The following is a 17869-nucleotide window of genomic DNA, read 5'->3' on the forward strand; positions in this document are numbered from 1 at the left end:
TAAGGAGGGGGGTCAGAGCTAAGACGGAGAGAGCAACCCCCTCTTGCTGACACAGCCACACACACACGGACAGAGACACGCGCGCGGCTCCCTTATGTTTTGAGACAGGGTAAGCTCATTCAGGAAGAAAGTCTTTTTGTATTTCCACTTTTTAATAATTTAACAACTCTATTACAACTTTTAATAATGTATTAAATTTAAAACAACTTTTAAACTTTGAAAATCATTTTATCCCTAACAAAACATTGACCATGTCTCATTCTGATCGTCGATTCAGAGAGAGTCCAATAGATGGAGCTGCGAGCCCGTTTCATCCGTGGTAGGTTCTCTCTAAAATAATAAGGTAAGACAATTTTATTCAGCTAAAACTATTGGTTTTAGTAAGCTTTTATATTATAGACTTAAAAACAACCTTAGCATGATAATTATTATATAATTTATATTATAAATTATATAAAGGATAGGAATGTGAAATAACTAAATGTTTTTTTCAACCTTAAATTGATTTAGATTATACACTTTTAAAGAGTACATTGTTTATGTAATTTTTATCTAAAATAATTGGTTTTAGTAAGCTTTTTAAACGCTTTTTAAAGGTATGTTTTTCAACTTTAGGTTAATTATTTTTGTGGACGTCAATGGTATGGACATACTTTTCAACTCTCTAAAATAATTGGTTTTAGTAGCTTTTTATTTTATACACTTTTATTCATCTAAAATAATTGGTTTCAATGTATGTTTTATTTTAAAGGATGAGATTATTTTGTGTGACATACGCTTCTCACTTTCACTGCGGTGGGGGCGCAGGTCTCTGACACAAGCCATATAACTACACACACACACACACACACATATAACTGGGACAAAGTTCAAACAAACGGCAAAAAAACATCTGTTCTATTAATATAGGACAAAACTACCCGTCAAAATTATGATTTAGTCCTAGATAGGTCATAGTTCAAAACTAACTGTCAAAAAACATGATCGATAGGCTAGCAGGGTCAATAGGTTAATCCCATGACCGCATTCCGGAAGTTCAACCCGTCAATCATAAGGTCACCGGAAGTTCAACCTGCCAAAAGGTCAAAGGTCAAAGTCATTAATCATTTTGACACATGTCACCCCATAAGTACTACTCACCTCGTACTGTATGAGAACTCACAATGTTACTGCTGTAAGAACTGCAACAACTGTTGTAACTAGATTGATTGTAAAGAGAGAGCAGTTTATGTCATGGAAATTACAACAAAAATGAAATACATTTTAATTGAACACTCCGTTGCAAAGATCTTCAAAGTTTTATTACCAGGTTTTTGCCAAAACAAGGACCTTGTTCCTTTCAAACTGACCTGAACAAGAAGAGGCCGAGCATTTTATAACTCCCTTGTAATGTATTCATTTTCGTCATGGTCCAATCTAATGAGTAATACCTTCTTATTACAAATAGGCAAATATCTTCAAAATTAAGTTCATGATTGCTTGGAATGTTTCATAACACTGGCATTTCCCCCTCTGGGGTCTGCGGTGTTACCTGGGCCCTGGAGGTGTTCTGACACAATCATTTGTGCTTTGTCATCTCTGTTACTGGTGACATTTTCATGACAAAAGTCTGATTACACTGCACTGCATGAAAAGGGCAGAATCGGAGCCAAAGTACACAGAACAGTCAATTTCCAGAAATACCCAGATACTTGGTGTACACAGACATATACAGGAATAAATGAAGTTTCATGGACATACACACATACACATACACTATCACAATCGTGTTTTCATTTTATCTCTCAGTACGTCTCGTCTCTTTATACCAGACAGTCTGTTATTCATAATAGCTCCGCATATGTCGTTAAATAAAGCAACTCCGATTTTTCTAGAGCTTCCTCTGTTTGTCTGACTGAAAATATATAACTATTGGGAGAGAGTGCTAAAGCTCCTTGGGTCGTATTTTTGGTGGCATATTTGTAGAAATTATCATTCTTTCTAAATGTGATTTAGATTTAAGCCATAGCTACTGTCCTGTGACTACAAATAAACAGAAACAGACGCGACTGAATAAATAGGCTACGTGTGTCCTCTTTCTTTTGTGAAATAACAGTAAACCACTTTATTTCTCTGTGATGTGCAATCTTGACACAAATCAATTCATTATGATCAATGTATCACTTTTTATTGTAAGCGTGGTAAAACATCCATGCTTGGGTTTTAAATCTTTAAATAAACAACAAAAATGCCAGCAAACGGTCGCTTTATAATGTTTGTTTTGCAATCTCGCTAGTTTCCAGTGATTTCTTTCTGATTCGTTTTTTGATAAAACTTGATAAATGATGGTTTGTGTGACGTTGGTTTTGGGCTCGGTGCTACAGGTCCGAGGCTATTAGCCCAGCCCGTTTAAAGCCCTGACTCGCACTGGCCCGACAGTGGAAACGCGGCTATTATGTCAACAGAAATAATGTTTGCAACTTAAACGCTTTAACAAAATCAATAAATTTACATTTTTAACTTGCCACCATGCATTAATTCAAGTTGGTAACACAACTTAATTGAATTAGCAGGTTGGAGAAAAATAAAGATTTTTAATTATTCAGATTATACAAATTAGCACATATCTTAAACATTAATGCACATATGCATTTAATCATTGATATTTTAATTGTTTTCTTTAACCATTTTCTAATTGTTCTCTCCTTTTCTTGTAGAGGGCATATTTAAGAGAATACTTAAATTTAGAGGTTTTCCTCCTCTATCTTACTGAGGATGCAATATCAGGTCTGAAGTCGCTCTGTAAAGACAGCTTGAACATCTCTAAGGTGCTTCACCTTGAGAAAACTCTACTGAGCATTCAACAGAACAAGGTGATGTCAATATTCTGCCAGTTATAATTCTACTCCATTGCCTGTCTCTCCACTGAAATGGAAGATTGTTTAGATGATGATTATAGCAGGGGGTTAAGGCCTTTATTTCCAAACATATGGAGTATTGCTGAACATGGGATGCTAGGAAGCAAGGGGGTGTTGATGAAAATGAAACCCATGTCCCAACAGGACATCTCATCACCTATTTGTCAGAAGCATGCTTCCTTTTTTTATTTTTTTATTTTTATTAAGGAATTTCAAATAATACAAACAACGAAAACAAAGACAGACAAGCAAACAAACAAACCCCAAGCGCTCCAAGTTAAATAAAATGTACATTGTACAAATGTGTCTGTTTACAGAAAACATAAATCAAAACAAGAGAAGCCAAAACTTTCTTAAAATAAAAAATTCTAAATTTGTGTAGAAAGGATTAGAGAGGATCCCAAAGACTCCTGAATTTGTCCTGTTTGTGGCTGAGGTTCAAAGTTAATTTCTCCAGAGGAAGAAAGGCTGACAGCTGAGAAATCCACATAGAAATAGTAGGGACCTGAGATGTACGCCAGTTTTAATAGTATACATTTCTTAGCCAGGAATATAAGGGTAGTAAACAGAGGTTTGAAGTCTGAGTCAAGCAGGTCTTTAGGAATGTCATTCAGCAAAAAAAGTGAGGGGGATAAAATAAAACGTTTTCCTATTATCTCCTGAATTGCAGAATGAACCCCTTTCCAAAATGGTTGGATATGAACACAGAACCAAAATACATGAAAAAAATGTACCCTTACAAGTCTTGCATTTAAAACATTTTATGCAGACGAACAGGTGTTAAATAAATTCTCTGAAAGAATTTAAAATTTTGTTCATGTATGGAAATCGAGGTGCATTTTGGAAAAATACCATCACAGATCCTGGTCCAATCTTCGGAGTTAAACAGAACTCCTAGGTCCTATTCCCACAGTGGTTTCAAAGAATCGTAAACTGAGGAATCAGAGTAAGCTAGTAAGGTACAAAATTTGGAAATAAGCCCTTTGAAAGAATTAACTGACAATATGGTTTCTTCCAATTCTGATAATTTGAATCGAAATTTGTTTCGCTTTATAAAAAACTCTAAAAAATGCCAAATTTGAAGATATTTGAAAAAGTCTTCTGAGGGTATATCAAACTCTGATTTAATTTGTACAAATGATCTCAAAGTTTCAGAGGTAAACATTCCTGAGAAATCAGACAGACCCCTAAAAGTCCAGTCCAGCAATCCAATGCTCCTAATCTGAATGGAAAAAGTCCAGGTTCAAAGCTAGAGGGGAGTGAATGGATATATTTTGTGGGATATTCAAATGTTTTTTCACATCCTTCCAAACCAGTAATGTGTTTTAGACAATCACATTGTCAGTAAGAGAGTGTATCTGAGTTATACTATTAATAAAGCACAAGGAACGTCTCGGTTACGAATGTAACCCTGGTTCCCTGAGTAGGGAACGGAGACGTTACGTCGGATGACGACGATTGAGGGTTTCACTTAGAAGCCTATCACCTTCGAGTATATAAAACGAGCCAATGGCAATGAAATGCCATGGGTCTGCGGAATTTGCATAGCGTATCTCCGCCCACCGCAGGGGGTATATAAGGAAGTACGCTGGCAACATGCAGATATGTCCTCGCTGAGGAGTCGAAACTGGACCCAGGCATTTTTCAGCGATACAGCGGAAGTGGCAGGAAGACGTAACGTCTCCGTTCCCTACTCAGGGAACGAGGGTTACATTCGTAACCGAGACGTTCCCTTTCGTGGTCACTCCGAGTTACGTCGGATGACGACGATTGGGGTTCCAGTCTAATCACGCCACCTCGGCTGTCATCCAGTGCCCTGCGTAAGTCTGAGCTCCCTGTTGTGAGACTAGCACGAACGAAGGAGTCCTACCTAACACAGGAATACCAAGGTACACTGGGAAGCATATCTCAGGAGAAATATGCAATTACGCCCAACCATTAAGGGGGGGACTTGAGAGACACATATGATCCAGAGGGATGCATATGGAGTATCACTGAGGTGTCCAGCCGCAGGTGGAATATTTAAACCCCAGGGGTGGCAAGGTGGCTTGCCGAGGGAAAGACACACGCTCAAAAGAGACTTACAGTGGAATACACATGTGGGGGTCGCCCAGAGGGGGGACCATGCACATGGAGGCACCTAGTCAAGCGCAAAAGCTGCGTTATGGCAGATTGGCATAACTCAGGCGTTGACGTAACCAGTGCTGGAGGAAACTCAGAGCTTATCAGACTCACCTGAGAAGATAATCGCACGTATCCCATCCGTGGAGAGGAATGGCGAGCAAGCGAAGACACCTGAGCAGAATCTAGTACCGGCTGGTTGAAGCGAGTACATGGGAAGAAACTGGCTCTACTCGGAGATTATAGAATCTCGCGAATGTTTTTGGTGTCGCCCAGCCTGCAGCTCTACAAATGTCTGTTAGCGAGGCGCCATGCGCTAGAGCCCAAGAGGAAGCCACACTACGAGTGGAGTGGGCTTTGACACCAAGGGGGCATTGACGACCTTGCTGCTGGTATGCCAAAGCAATGGTATCCACTATCCAGTAAGATAACCTTTGCTTTGAGAGAGCCTTTCCCTTCAGCTTCCCACCATAACAGACAAAGAGCTGGTCTGAGGTCCTGAAACACCGCGTTCTGTCTACGTAAGCACGAAGGGCGCGTACTGGGCAGAGCAGTGCCAAGGCTGGGTCTGCCTCCTCCAAGGGCAGCGCTTGCAGGTTCACCACCTGGTCTCGAAAGGGAGTGGTAGGAACCTTGGGCACGTATCCAGGCCGGGGTCTCAGGATCACGTGAGAGTTAGCCGGCCCGAATTCCAGGCACGCTTCGTCAACCGAAAATGCCTGCAGGTCCCCTACCCTCTTGATGGAGGCCAATGCAACCAGGAGTGCTGTCTTCATCAGTGTTGGGAACGTTACTTTAAAAAAGTAATTAGTTATAGTTACTCACTACTTGTTCCAAAAAGTAACTGAGTTAGTAACTGAATTACTCTATAATAAAAGTAACTCGTTACCAGGGAAAGTAACTATTTGCGTTACTGTAAAAAAAAAAAAGTTGCTATATGTCAAAGAATTTGGATTTTTTAAGCAGTTTTCACAAGTCAGTTGAAATGAGTAGAACAGACAGGTGTTTAACTTTAGATATTTATTGCACGTCGACAGACAGCAAGAGGTTTATCCTGCACTTCAAGCATTCTTTGTAAGAAAAGTAAACAGTTACACCATATAAAGTGCATTTAACTCTGCAAATTAAATCAGCCTCTCTCAACTTTTTATTTAAAAGTTTTATTAATAAAGTAAAGGCATGAACCAGTTTATTTGTAGTGCACTGACTGTGCACATTATATAAGATTAATATATTTGTTTTCCTTAAAATTTTAATTAGCAGTAACTTAAACACTTTGCAGTTTGAATGTCCTATATAAACAAAATTACAGATTATGTTTTTGTTTCCACTGTTCGATCGCGTCCGCGCCTCACACACACACACACACACACACACACACACGCACACAAATGTAAACAATTTGCGCCTTTTCGATCGCGCCTCTCTCTCTCTCTCTCTCTCTCTCTCTCTCACACACACACACACACACACACACACACAAATGTAACCACTTTGCAACTTTTCAATCGCGCCCGCGAGTCTCTCTCTCTCTCTTTCGGTTCAATACGAATAGTTCTAGCCTTTGACCTCAATGAATTTGAAGTAGTGCTTATATCTTCACCTTGAAAATGCCAACTTTTCATCGGATTGCTCCTGACCATAGACTGCTACTGACTCGCCATCTCTGCTGCTTCATCGAATCTCTGTGTGTGTGTGTGGCGCGTGTGCTGGCGTGTGTGTAAAAACACTGGCTCTGATTGGCTACCATGAAAACATGACCCTGCCTTAGCCAATCATAATCGCTTACCTCGTTATTAACGCACCTCCTCACTCGCTGTGCGAGCCAGGGGTGCGTTCGGATTACACAGTTTATTCAATCAATGCATAGTAACGCACCGCATTTAACGTCCAGTAATGGTAACGGCGTTGTAATGACGAGAAAAGTAATTAGTTAGATTACCCCGTTACTGAAAAAATAACGTCGTTACCAAACGCCGTTCTTTTAAACGGCGTTATTCCAAACACTGGTCTTCATAGACAGGAACTTAAGCTCTACTGATTGCAAAGGCTCAAATGGAGCACTCTGCAGGGCAGTTAGAACCACTGAGAGGTCCCAAGAGGGTACGAGGGGAGGACGAGGAGGATTCAGTCTTCTCGCTCCCCTCAGGAACCTGATGATCAGGTCGTGCCTTCCCAGAGACTTACCATCAACTGCATCGTGATGTGCGGCAATGGCGGCAACATACACTTTCAGGGTGGAGGGAGACAGCCTTCGCTCCAACCCCTCTTGCAGGAAGGAAAGCACGACACTGATTGGGCATTTCGTGGGTTCTTGATGTTTAGAAGAACACCAGTTGACGAAGAGGTTCCACTTCAACGCGTAGGCATGTCTCGTGGACGATGCTCTAGCGGAAGTGATGGTAGCCACCACCGCTGGTGGTAGGGTACTCAAACCTGCCTCGTCCCGTCCAGGAGCCACACGTGGAGGTTCCAAAGATCGGGACGAGGGTGCCAAAGGGTGCCCCGTCCCTGAGAAAGGAGGTCCTTCCTCAGAGGGATTGGCCAGGGAGGTGCTGTTGCGAGGAGTACTAGTTCGGAGAACCAGGTCCGGTTGTGCCAATACGAGGCAACCAAAATGACCTGCTCCTCGTCCTCCCTGATCTTGCGCAAGGTCTGCGCAAGAAGGCTCACTGGGGGAAACGCATACTTGCGTAGGCCCCGCGGCCAGCTGTGCGCCAGTGCATCCGTGCCGAGCGTGCCCTCGGTCAGAGAATAATACAGGTCGCAGTGGGACGAGTCGCGGGAGGCAAACAGGTCTACCTGTGCATCCCCGAACTGATCCCAAATCAGCTGGACCGACTGGGGATGGAGTCTCCATTCTCCAGCGAGAGGCCGAAGCCGAGACAGCTCGTCGGCTGCCTGGTTCAGGTCTCCCGGGATATAAATGGCTCAAAGCGACCTCAGATGCTTCTGACTCCATATGAGGAGGTGGCGAGCGAGTTGCGACATACGGCGGGAGCGTAAACCACCCTGATGGTTGATGTACGCTACTGTCGCCGTATTGTCTGAACGGACTAGTACGTGCTGACCCTTGAGCAGCGCATGGAAGCGGTGCAGGGCGAGACGTACAGCCAGCAACTCGAGGCAATTGACATGCCAGAGGCGCTGGGGTCCTGTCCAGGAGCCCGCGGCAGCATGTCCATTGCACATGGCGCCCCAGCCCGTGGTGGAGGCATCTGTTGATACAACAACATGCCGGGAAACTCGTTCTAAGGGCACTCCGGCCCGTAGAAAACTGAGGTTCGTCCACGGGGTGAAGGTCTGACGGCAGGCTGGAGTCACTGGGACTCGGAGCGTGCCGTGTTGCCATGCCCACCTCGGGACTCGATCGCGAAGCCAAAGCTGAAGCGGTCTCATATGAAGCAATCCGAGCGGCGTTACTGCGGCTGCGGATGCCATATGCCCCAGGAGCCTCTGAAAAAGTTTCAGTGGAACCGCACTCTTGCCCTCGAACTGACGAAGACAAGTCAGCAGTGACTGCGCGCGCTCGCTCGTAAGCTGCGCGCACATGGCGACCGAGTCAATCTCCATACCGAGAAAAGAGATCCCCTGCACGGGGCAGAGTTTGCTCTTCTCCCAGTTGACCCGAAGGCCCAGACGAGCTAGGTGCCGGAGCACTAGGTCCCTGTGTTCGCAAACCTGGTCTCGAGAGTGAGCTAGGATCAGCCAGTCGTCGAGATAGTTCAGGATGCGAACCCCGTGTTCCCGGAGGGGAACAAGGGCTGCCTCGACGACCTTCATTAACCGCGTCCTGCCAGAGGAGGCCAGGGGAGGGCGCGCGTCCCGCGGTGGCGTGCTCTGGCAGGGGTCTGGCGACAGAGGGGGATGAGAGGAGCGTGGCCCGTGGGCGGCGCGTGCTGTCATCCCGCACCTCTGGAACAGAGGAGGGCGGCAGTGGCGGGACCCGAGGGTGGCGCGCACTGCGGCCCTCGGGCTCTGTTGGCTCAGGATTGGGGGATTCAATTCTGTCTTTAACCACATTAGGGTACTGCTCGTCGTTGGACGAGCAGCGGGGAGTGGAGAACAAAAGATTCTCCCCCGGCCCTCCACCGGGGGAAGGAGTGGCCCTGCTACCAGCTCCTGAACAGAAAAGAGTGCCAATCCTGAGCGGCCCATCTCAGGGGCGCCGCTTGGCCTGGCGTTTAGCAGGCCGCGGGGCCGGAGAGGGCTGTGGCGCCTTCCTGCGGCTTCCTCCACGACGCGGCCCAGATGGAGGCTGCTGCTGGGGCCGTGCGGGAGGGGCGGGAGCCGCGGGAGGGCGCCCTCGGCGGCGAGCAGGCTGAGGATTCTGTGCCGACGGCTGAGCAGCAAAGCGTCGGGGCAGAATGTGCTTGATCGCCTCAGTCTGCTTCTGGGCGGTCGAGAACTGCTGGGCAAAGTCCTCGACTGCACCGCCGAAAAGGCCGGCCTGGGATATGGGAGCGTCGAGCAGACAAGTCCGCTCGGGCTCACGCATATTGGCCAGGTTCAGCCAGAGATGTCGCTCCTGGACCACAGCTGTGGACATCATCAGACCCAGGGAGCGCGCGGTCACCTTCGTCGCTCGGAGAGCGAGGTCAGTGGCAGCACGCAGCTCATCGAAGAGCCCTGGGTCTGTCCTACCCTCGTGCATGTCACGGAGCATCTGGGCCTGGTAGACCTGCAGGATGGCCATGGCATGCAAAGAGGCGGGCTGCCTGTCCCGCCGCTCTGTAAGACTTCGCCACCATAGTAGACGAAAATCTACAGGCTTTGGATGGGTGCTTAGGATCACCACGCGATGAAGCACTTGTCGGACACAGCTGCATCGCGACAGAACGTTCGACCGGGGGAATCCCAGTGTACCCACAAGCATCAGCCTTATCGAGGGGAGGAAAGGCGGAGAAAGCCGACGGACGATCACGGGAAGACATGGGAGCCTTCCAGGACCGCGTGACTTCCTCATGCACTTCCGGGAAGAATGGAATTGGGGTTGGGCGGCGACGAGTGTCAGCGGCCGCTCCCAAAAACCAATCATCCAGCCGCGAGCGCACTGGATCGGGTGGCGGGGACCACTCGAGCCCAATGGCCGCGGCTGCCCGGGAAAGCATGGCAGTCAGCTCGGGATCAGACTCGGGCAATGCTGGCACGCCCGAGGGCGGCAACAAAGCCGAACCCTCACTTCCCGAGGACTCACGCCCACCTTGTGATGCAGTGATCGACATTGCATTCTCTTCTGGAGCTCCAAACGAAACACGCGGGGCCTCCGTAGAGGGACCAGCGGTCTCAGTTTGAACGCTCGCGGGTACCGATGCTGAAGAGGGGTGTGTGGACCGTGGACGTGTCGGCGGTATGTCCCACACAGTCACCCTCAGGTCACCCTGGCCACCAGCCGAAGTACTAGCTCACGAGGAGTCAGTAGATCGGGGTGTGGGTAGGGGGACTCTCGCTCTGGTGAGCTCATTGAGTCTCGACCGCAGCATGGAGATGGTCATGTTCCCGCAATGAGAACATGAGTCATCCACAAACGCTGCTTTAGCGTGATCAATGCCCAAACACGCTAAGCAGAGATTGTGCCCATCAGCAAAGAATACATCGCGACCACAACCAGAAGTGCACGGGCGAGGCATCTTTAAAAAGACGTGCCACGTGCAATGCTCTTTTTGTGAGAGGAAACTCCGCGGATGTTGAAGCGAACAGGGAGAAATCACACTAACTGTCAGATCACTGACCAGATCAGCAGGGTAGTGTGCACTCGCTGAAATCGCCGTCACACCAACACCGGAGAGCTCGCTCGTCTCGAAGGAATGAGATAACTCAGGATTTTTGGCTTGCGTGGAGTGGAGAAGTTCTCGGCTCCGAAGCGAAAACATATCTGCATGTTGCCAGCGTACTTCCTTATATACCCCCTGCGGTGGGCGGAGATACGCTATGCAAATTCCGCAGACCCATGGCATTTCATTGCCATTGGCTCGTTTTATATACTCGAAGGTGATAGGCTTCTAAGCGAAACCCCCAATCGTCGTCATCCGACGTAACTCGGAGTGACCACGAAAGGGAACCTAAACTTCTTGGATGGCAAAATGAAGATTCAAAATCAATCCACAGAGCGGCCCCTCGTCCGCGAACCCGCTACGCCGTCAAATGGCCCGTGGGACGGCCCCCGTGCGGAAACGCAGGGTCGTATCACGTCGAGATTTGATATTTTGACTCTCCAGGGGCCCCCGACTCACGGCCCCGAAGCGTGGGGCCCTAGGACCTTCCTGAAAAAAGTGTGCCACTTATAACCAACTTTCACTCAAAAGGCTCTTAGGTTACCTGAGTGGAGGAGGCACAAGGCCGAGATTAGGGTTAAAAGGGCGGGAAAGTGTTGCCTTCGCTCTAGAGCCTAGCGCCTTTGGTATGTCGCTCGGGACGGGCCCAGGGGCCACCGTGCCGAGTTTGGGGCCCCTGGGACATTTCTGTCAAAATCCCACTCGCCCATTAAATGAATGTATTCGCCGTAGTGGTTTCGCGGACGCCGCTTCGGAAGGGCCGATCGACTAGGGGGCGCCGTTTTCCGACTCGCCACGGCCCCCTGGTGCGGGCGGGAAAGTTTGGGGCCCCTGGGACCTCGTTCAGGGGTCGCGAGGTCGGAAAAGGGACGCTCGTCCGCGAAACCGCTATGCCTTTTAAATGGGCCGTGGGACGGCCCCCGTACGCAGACGGAGGGTCGTGGTACCCCGATACTTCAGATTCCGACTCTCCAGGGGCCCCTGACGCGGGGCCCCAAAGCGTGGGGGCCCTAGGGCCTTTGCAAAAAATCGCCCCTCCCCCACCATCATATGCTTTTGATATGTCGCTCGGCACGGGCCCTGGGGCCACCGTGACGAATTTGGGGCCCCTGGGACATTTCCATCAAAATCCCACTCGCCCATTAAATGAATGGGTTTTCCACCGTGGTTTCGTGGACGCCGCTTCCGAAGGGCCGATCGACTAGGGGGCGCCGTTTTCCGACTCGCCACGGCCCCCTGGTGCGGGCGGGAAAATTTGGGGCCCCTGGGACCTCGTTCAGGGGTCGCGAGGTCGAAAAAGGGCCCCTCGTCCGCGAACCCGCTACGCCGTCAAATGGCCCGTGGGACGGCCCCCGTACGCAGACGGAGGGTCGTGTTATCTCGATACTTCAGATTCCGACTCTCCAGGGGCCCCTGACGCGGGGCCCCGAAGCGTGGGGCCCTGGGGCCTTTGCGAAAAATCGCCCCTCCCCCGCCACCAAATCATTCAAAGGCCGGAAAGGCTGTTTCAGTGTGAGAGTGAGGCCAGGGAGAGATTTTGCATAGAGGCTAAAAAATATTTGCCTCCGCTCTAGGGCCCGGTGCTTTCGGTACGTCACTCGGGGCGGGCCCTGGGGCCACCGTGCCGGGTTTGGGGCCCCTGGGACATTTCCATCAAAATCCCACTCGCCCATTAAATGAATGGGTTTTCCACCGTGGTTTCGTGGACGCCGCTTCGGAAGGGCCGATCGACTAGGGGGCGCCGTTTTCCGACTCGCCACGGCCCCCTGGTGCGGGCGGGAAAGTTTGGGGCCCCTGGGACCTCGTTCAGGGGTCGCGAGGTCGGAAAAGGGACGCTCGTCCGCGAAACCGCTATGCCTTTTAAATGGGCCGTGGGACGGCCCCCGTAAGGAGACGGAAAGTCGCAGGAGCCCGAAACTCGCCGAGTTCCGTCGTCTAGTGCCCCTGAGTCGGGCCCCCGAGTTTGAGGGCCCTAGCCCCTTCCTAAGCGTTTCCTAACCCCCGTTTGTGATGAGTCCAGTGATTGTGCATGGTGACTGAAAAATGAAAGATTATTTTTATTTTTCACGATGGCCCACTGGGTCCTATGGACGCCTAACGTTTTATCGTGTTTAGAACGGGACGAGACCTTTACTTTGAGACCACCCACGGCCTCGTGGGCCCCTGGGGCCCCAAGATACAGACAAAAAGAACGCAATTATCAAGGCCAAAACTCGACGGATCCGGCGTGCACCGAGCTCTATGGAACCGTCTAATCGTGCTGAAAAGAATGGTAAAAATTTCGTGATTTTTGGTGGTGTTTTGGCCAAGATATTAGCCGAAAACCACGGCTAATATCAAAATGGCGTCCGCCGGTGACCTCTTGACCCCTGGGACAAAACGGCTCGTATCTTGGCAGCGCGAAGACGCAGAGAGCTCAAACTCGGGTGAGGATGTCCCGCGGGGACCCTCTCCTGAACGCAAGAGTCACGGGCCCCGGGGACGCCCCCCCACTATGAAAAAAAAAAGTTTCTCTGATCTTCTTGAAACTCTGGATTCTGTTAGAGGGTGGTGAGACTTAGACAGGAGTGCAAAAATGGAGGTTCTAGATCATTCCAGAGCCGAGAGATGGAGATCCCACGTAGCATTTATTCAATAGTACCAAATAGTGGGTTCGTGGACAGTGGAATTATGGGATGGGACTTGGTGCTATGGACTCAGGGGAGGCCCCTGAGTGCAGTAAAATGGTTTTCATCAAGACAGGATCTTTAATTAAAATGTCTATCAAAGGAGCTGTCTGAATCCCCATTCAATCGATGGCACGTGGGATTGTGTCCATTTGCAGCATATTTTCATGTACGGCGGGAAAATCATTTTACAAATATAGTGGGTTATTGGACAAATAGTGGGTCCGTGGGACGGGGGTGGGGGTGGGGGGTGGGACGGGGGTTGTCGGGGGGGGCAACGGGACATTTTTCTCAAAATAGTGGGTTATTGGACAAATAGTGGGTTCGTGGGACGGGGGGGGGGGCGGGGGGGGTGTTGGGGGGGCAACGGGACTTTTTCCCAAAATAGTGGGTTATTGGACAAATAGTGGGTTCGTGGGACGGGGGGGGTGGGGGGGGTGTTGGGGGGGGCAACGGGACGTTTCCAGCAAATAGTGGGTTATTGGACAAATAGTGGGTTCGTGGGACGGGGGGGGTGGGACGGGGGGTGTTGGGGGGGGCAACGGGACGTTTCCGGCAAATAGTGGGTTATTGGACAAATAGTGGGTTCGTGGGACGGGGGCGTGGCCTGGGAGTGGGGGGGGGGGTCAACGGGACGTTTGCGCCATATAGTGGGTTATTGGACAAATAGTGGTTTCGTGGGACGGGGGGGGGGTCCGCCCAAAACAGTGGTCAAACGGACAAATAGTGGGTTAGTGGGACCGGTCACGCGTGGCGCCCCACCCAGGACGAAGGCCGAACTGCTTCCGGGGGTCTAGGACAACGGGGGCCTCCCGTCGGGCCCCCGAGGGCGCTGGGGCCCCTCGCGCCTGCCCGCGTGGGTCGGGCGCCCGGGCGCGGTCGGGGTGCGGCGTCGGCCGGCCCCCCAAAAATTTCGGGGGGCCGGCGCGCCCGTCCGCGGACCACCGTCCGCGAACCCGCTCTCCAATGGTGGAATGGACGTTTTCTTCGGTCTTGGACTATCTAGAGATAGTTCAGGATGCGAACCCCGTGTTCCCGGAGGGGAACAAGGGCTGCCTCGACGACCTTCGTAAAGACGCGAGGAGACAGGGCTAGCCCGAAAGGGAGAACCGCGTACTGGTATGCCTGCCCCTCGAAAGCAAACCGTAGAAACGGTCTGTGTCGAGGTAAAATGGAGACATGGAAGTAGGCGTCCTTCAGGTCGATCGCTGCAAACCAATCCTGCGGCCGCACACACTGGAGGATGTGTTTGGCCGTTAGCATCTTGAACGGCAGCCTGTGAAGGGAGCGGTTCAAGACGCGCAGGTCGAGGATTGGCCGTAACCCAACCGGACTTCTTGGGTACAATGAAGTAAGGGCTGTAGAAGCCGGACTTCATCTCGGCTGGAGGGACAATCTCGATCGCACCCTTCGCCAGTAGGGTGGCGACCTCCACTCTCATGACAGGGGCATTGCCACCGACCATAGTGAAGCAGACTCCCCTGAAGCGGGGAGGAGATCGCGCGAACTGAATCGCGTAGCCGAGCCTGATGGTTCTCGCGACCCAGCGGGACAGTCTGGGAAGCTCTAGCCAGGCCTCCAGAAAGTGCACCAGCGGGGTCATACGAACCACAGACGTACCGTCGGTGGGGCAGCGAGGCGGAATGACCGGCACCGGCGAGGGTGGCATAGCGGCCCTGTGCGGGGGCACGGTCATTAACCGCGTCCTGCCAGAGGAGGCCAGGGGAGGGCGCGCGTCCCGCGGTGGCGTGCTCTGGCAGGGGTCTGGCGACAGAGGGGGATGAGAGGAGCGTGGCCCGTGGGCGGCGCGTGCTGTCATCCCGCACCTCTGGAACAGAGGAGGGCGGCAGTGGCGGGACCCGAGGGTGGCGCGCACTGCGGCCCTCGGGCTCTGTTGGCTCAGGATTGGGGGATTCAATTCTGTCTTTAACCACATTAGGGTACTGCTCGTCGTTGGACGAGCAGCGGGGAGTGGAGAACAAAAGATTCTCCCCCGGCCCTCCACCGGGGGAAGGAGTGGCCCTGCTACCAGCTCCTGAACAGAAAAGAGTGCCAATCCTGAGCGGCCCATCTCAGGGGCGCCGCTTGGCCTGGCGTTTAGCAGGCCGCGGGGCCGGAGAGGGCTGTGGCGCCTTCCTGCGGCTTCCTCCACGACGCGGCCCAGATGGAGGCTGCTGCTGGGGCCGTGCGGGAGGGGCGGGAGCCGCGGGAGGGCGCCCTCGGCGGCGAGCAGGCTGAGGATTCTGTGCCGACGGCTGAGCAGCAAAGCGTCGGGGCAGAATGTGCTTGATCGCCTCAGTCTGCTTCTGGGCGGTCGAGAACTGCTGGGCAAAGTCCTCGACTGCACCGCCGAAAAGGCCGGCCTGGGATATGGGAGCGTCGAGCAGACAAGTCCGCTCGGGCTCACGCATATTGGCCAGGTTCAGCCAGAGATGTCGCTCCTGGACCACAGCTGTGGACATCACCAGACCCAGGGAGCGCGCGGTCACCTTCGTCGCTCGGAGAGCGAGGTCAGTGGCAGCACGCAGCTCATCGAAGAGCCCTGGGTCTGTCCTACCCTCGTGCATGTCACGGAGCATCTGGGCCTGGTAGACCTGCAGGATGGCCATGGCATGCAAAGAGGCGGGCTGCCTGTCCCGCCGCTCTGTAAGACTTCGCCACCATAGTAGACGAAAATCTACAGGCTTTGGATGGGTGCTTAGGATCACCACGCGATGAAGCGCTTGTCGGACACAGCTGCATCGCGACAGAACGTTCGACCGGGGGAATCCCAGTGTACCCACAAGCATCAGCCTTATCGAGGGGAGGAAAGGCGGAGAAAGCCGACGGACGATCACGGGAAGACATGGGAGCCTTCCAGGACCGCGTGACTTCCTCATGCACTTCCGGGAAGAATGGAATTGGGGTTGGGCAGCGACGAGTGTCAGCGGCCGCTCCCAAAAACCAATCATCCAGCCGCGAGCGCACTGGATCGGGTGGCGGGGACCACTCGAGCCCAATGGCCGCGGCTGCCCGGGAAAGCATGGCAGTCAGCTCGGGATCAGACTCGGGCAATGCTGGCACGCCCGAGGGCGGCAACAAAGCCGAACCCTCACTTCCCGAGGACTCACGCCCACCTTGTGATGCAGTGATCGACATTGCATTCTCTTCTGGAGCTCCAAACGAAACACGCGGGGCCTCCGTAGAGGGACCAGCGGTCTCAGTTTGAACGCTCGCGGGTACCGATGCTGAAGAGGGGTGTGTGGACCGTGGACGTGTCGGCGGTATGTCCCACACAGTCACCCTCAGGTCACCCCGGCCACCAGCCGAAGTACTAGCTCACGAGGAGTCAGTAGATCGGGGTGTGGGTAGGGGGACTCTCGCTCTGGTGAGCTCATTGAGTCTCGACCGCAGCATGGAGATGGTCATGTTCCCGCAATGAGAACATGAGTCATCCACAAACGCTGCTTTAGCGTGATCAATGCCCAAACACGCTAAGCAGAGATTGTGCCCATCAGCAAAGAATACATCGCGACCACAACCAGAAGTGCACGGGCGAGGCATCTTTAAAAAGACGTGCCACGTGCAATGCTCTTTTTGTGAGAGGAAACTCCGCGGATGTTGAAGCGAACAGGGAGAAATCACACTAACTGTCAGATCACTGACCAGATCAGCAGGGTAGTGTGCACTCGCTGAAATCGCCGTCACACCAACACCGGAGAGCTCGCTCGTCTCGAAGGAATGAGATAACTCAGGATTTTTGGCTTGCGTGGAGTGGAGAAGTTCTCGGCTCCGAAGCGAAAACATATCTGCATGTTGCCAGCGTACTTCCTTATATACCCCCTGCGGTGGGCGGAGATACGCTATGCAAATTCCGCAGACCCATGGCATTTCATTGCCATTGGCTCGTTTTATATACTCGAAGGTGATAGGCTTCTAAGCGAAACCCCCAATCGTCGTCATCCGACGTAACTCGGAGTGACCACGAAAGGGAACCTAAACTTCTTGGATGGCAAAATGAAGATTCAAAATCAATCCACAGAGCGTCCTGCCTATTCCTAACCCAGCTTGTTATCATTATGATTTGGGCAGCCCAGTAATAAAGCTGGAAATTGGGTAAGGAGAGACCCCCGAGGTCCCTCGGTTTACAGAGTTTAGAAAAACGCCTCGGTTACGACTGTAACCTCGGTTCCCTGAAGAGGGAACGAGCGTTGCGTCGAGAATGACGCTATGGGGAACGCTTTGCGTGATGACGTCTTGAAGCACATGTAAAATCAGTCCAATGGTGTGGCGGAACGTCAGAGGTGGGTGACGTCACGTACCAGGAAGCTATAAAAGCCGGCCTGAAACAGAAAACGAAAGCTTCGTATAGTCTGAAGTCGGGCTGACAGGCATGAAGGAGATATGGCAGGGCGACGCAACGCTCGTTCCC

Source organism: Abramis brama, assembly GCF_963993115.1.
Source record: "Abramis brama genome assembly, chromosome: 2".
Classification (NCBI taxonomy): Eukaryota; Metazoa; Chordata; class Actinopteri; order Cypriniformes; family Leuciscidae; genus Abramis; species Abramis brama.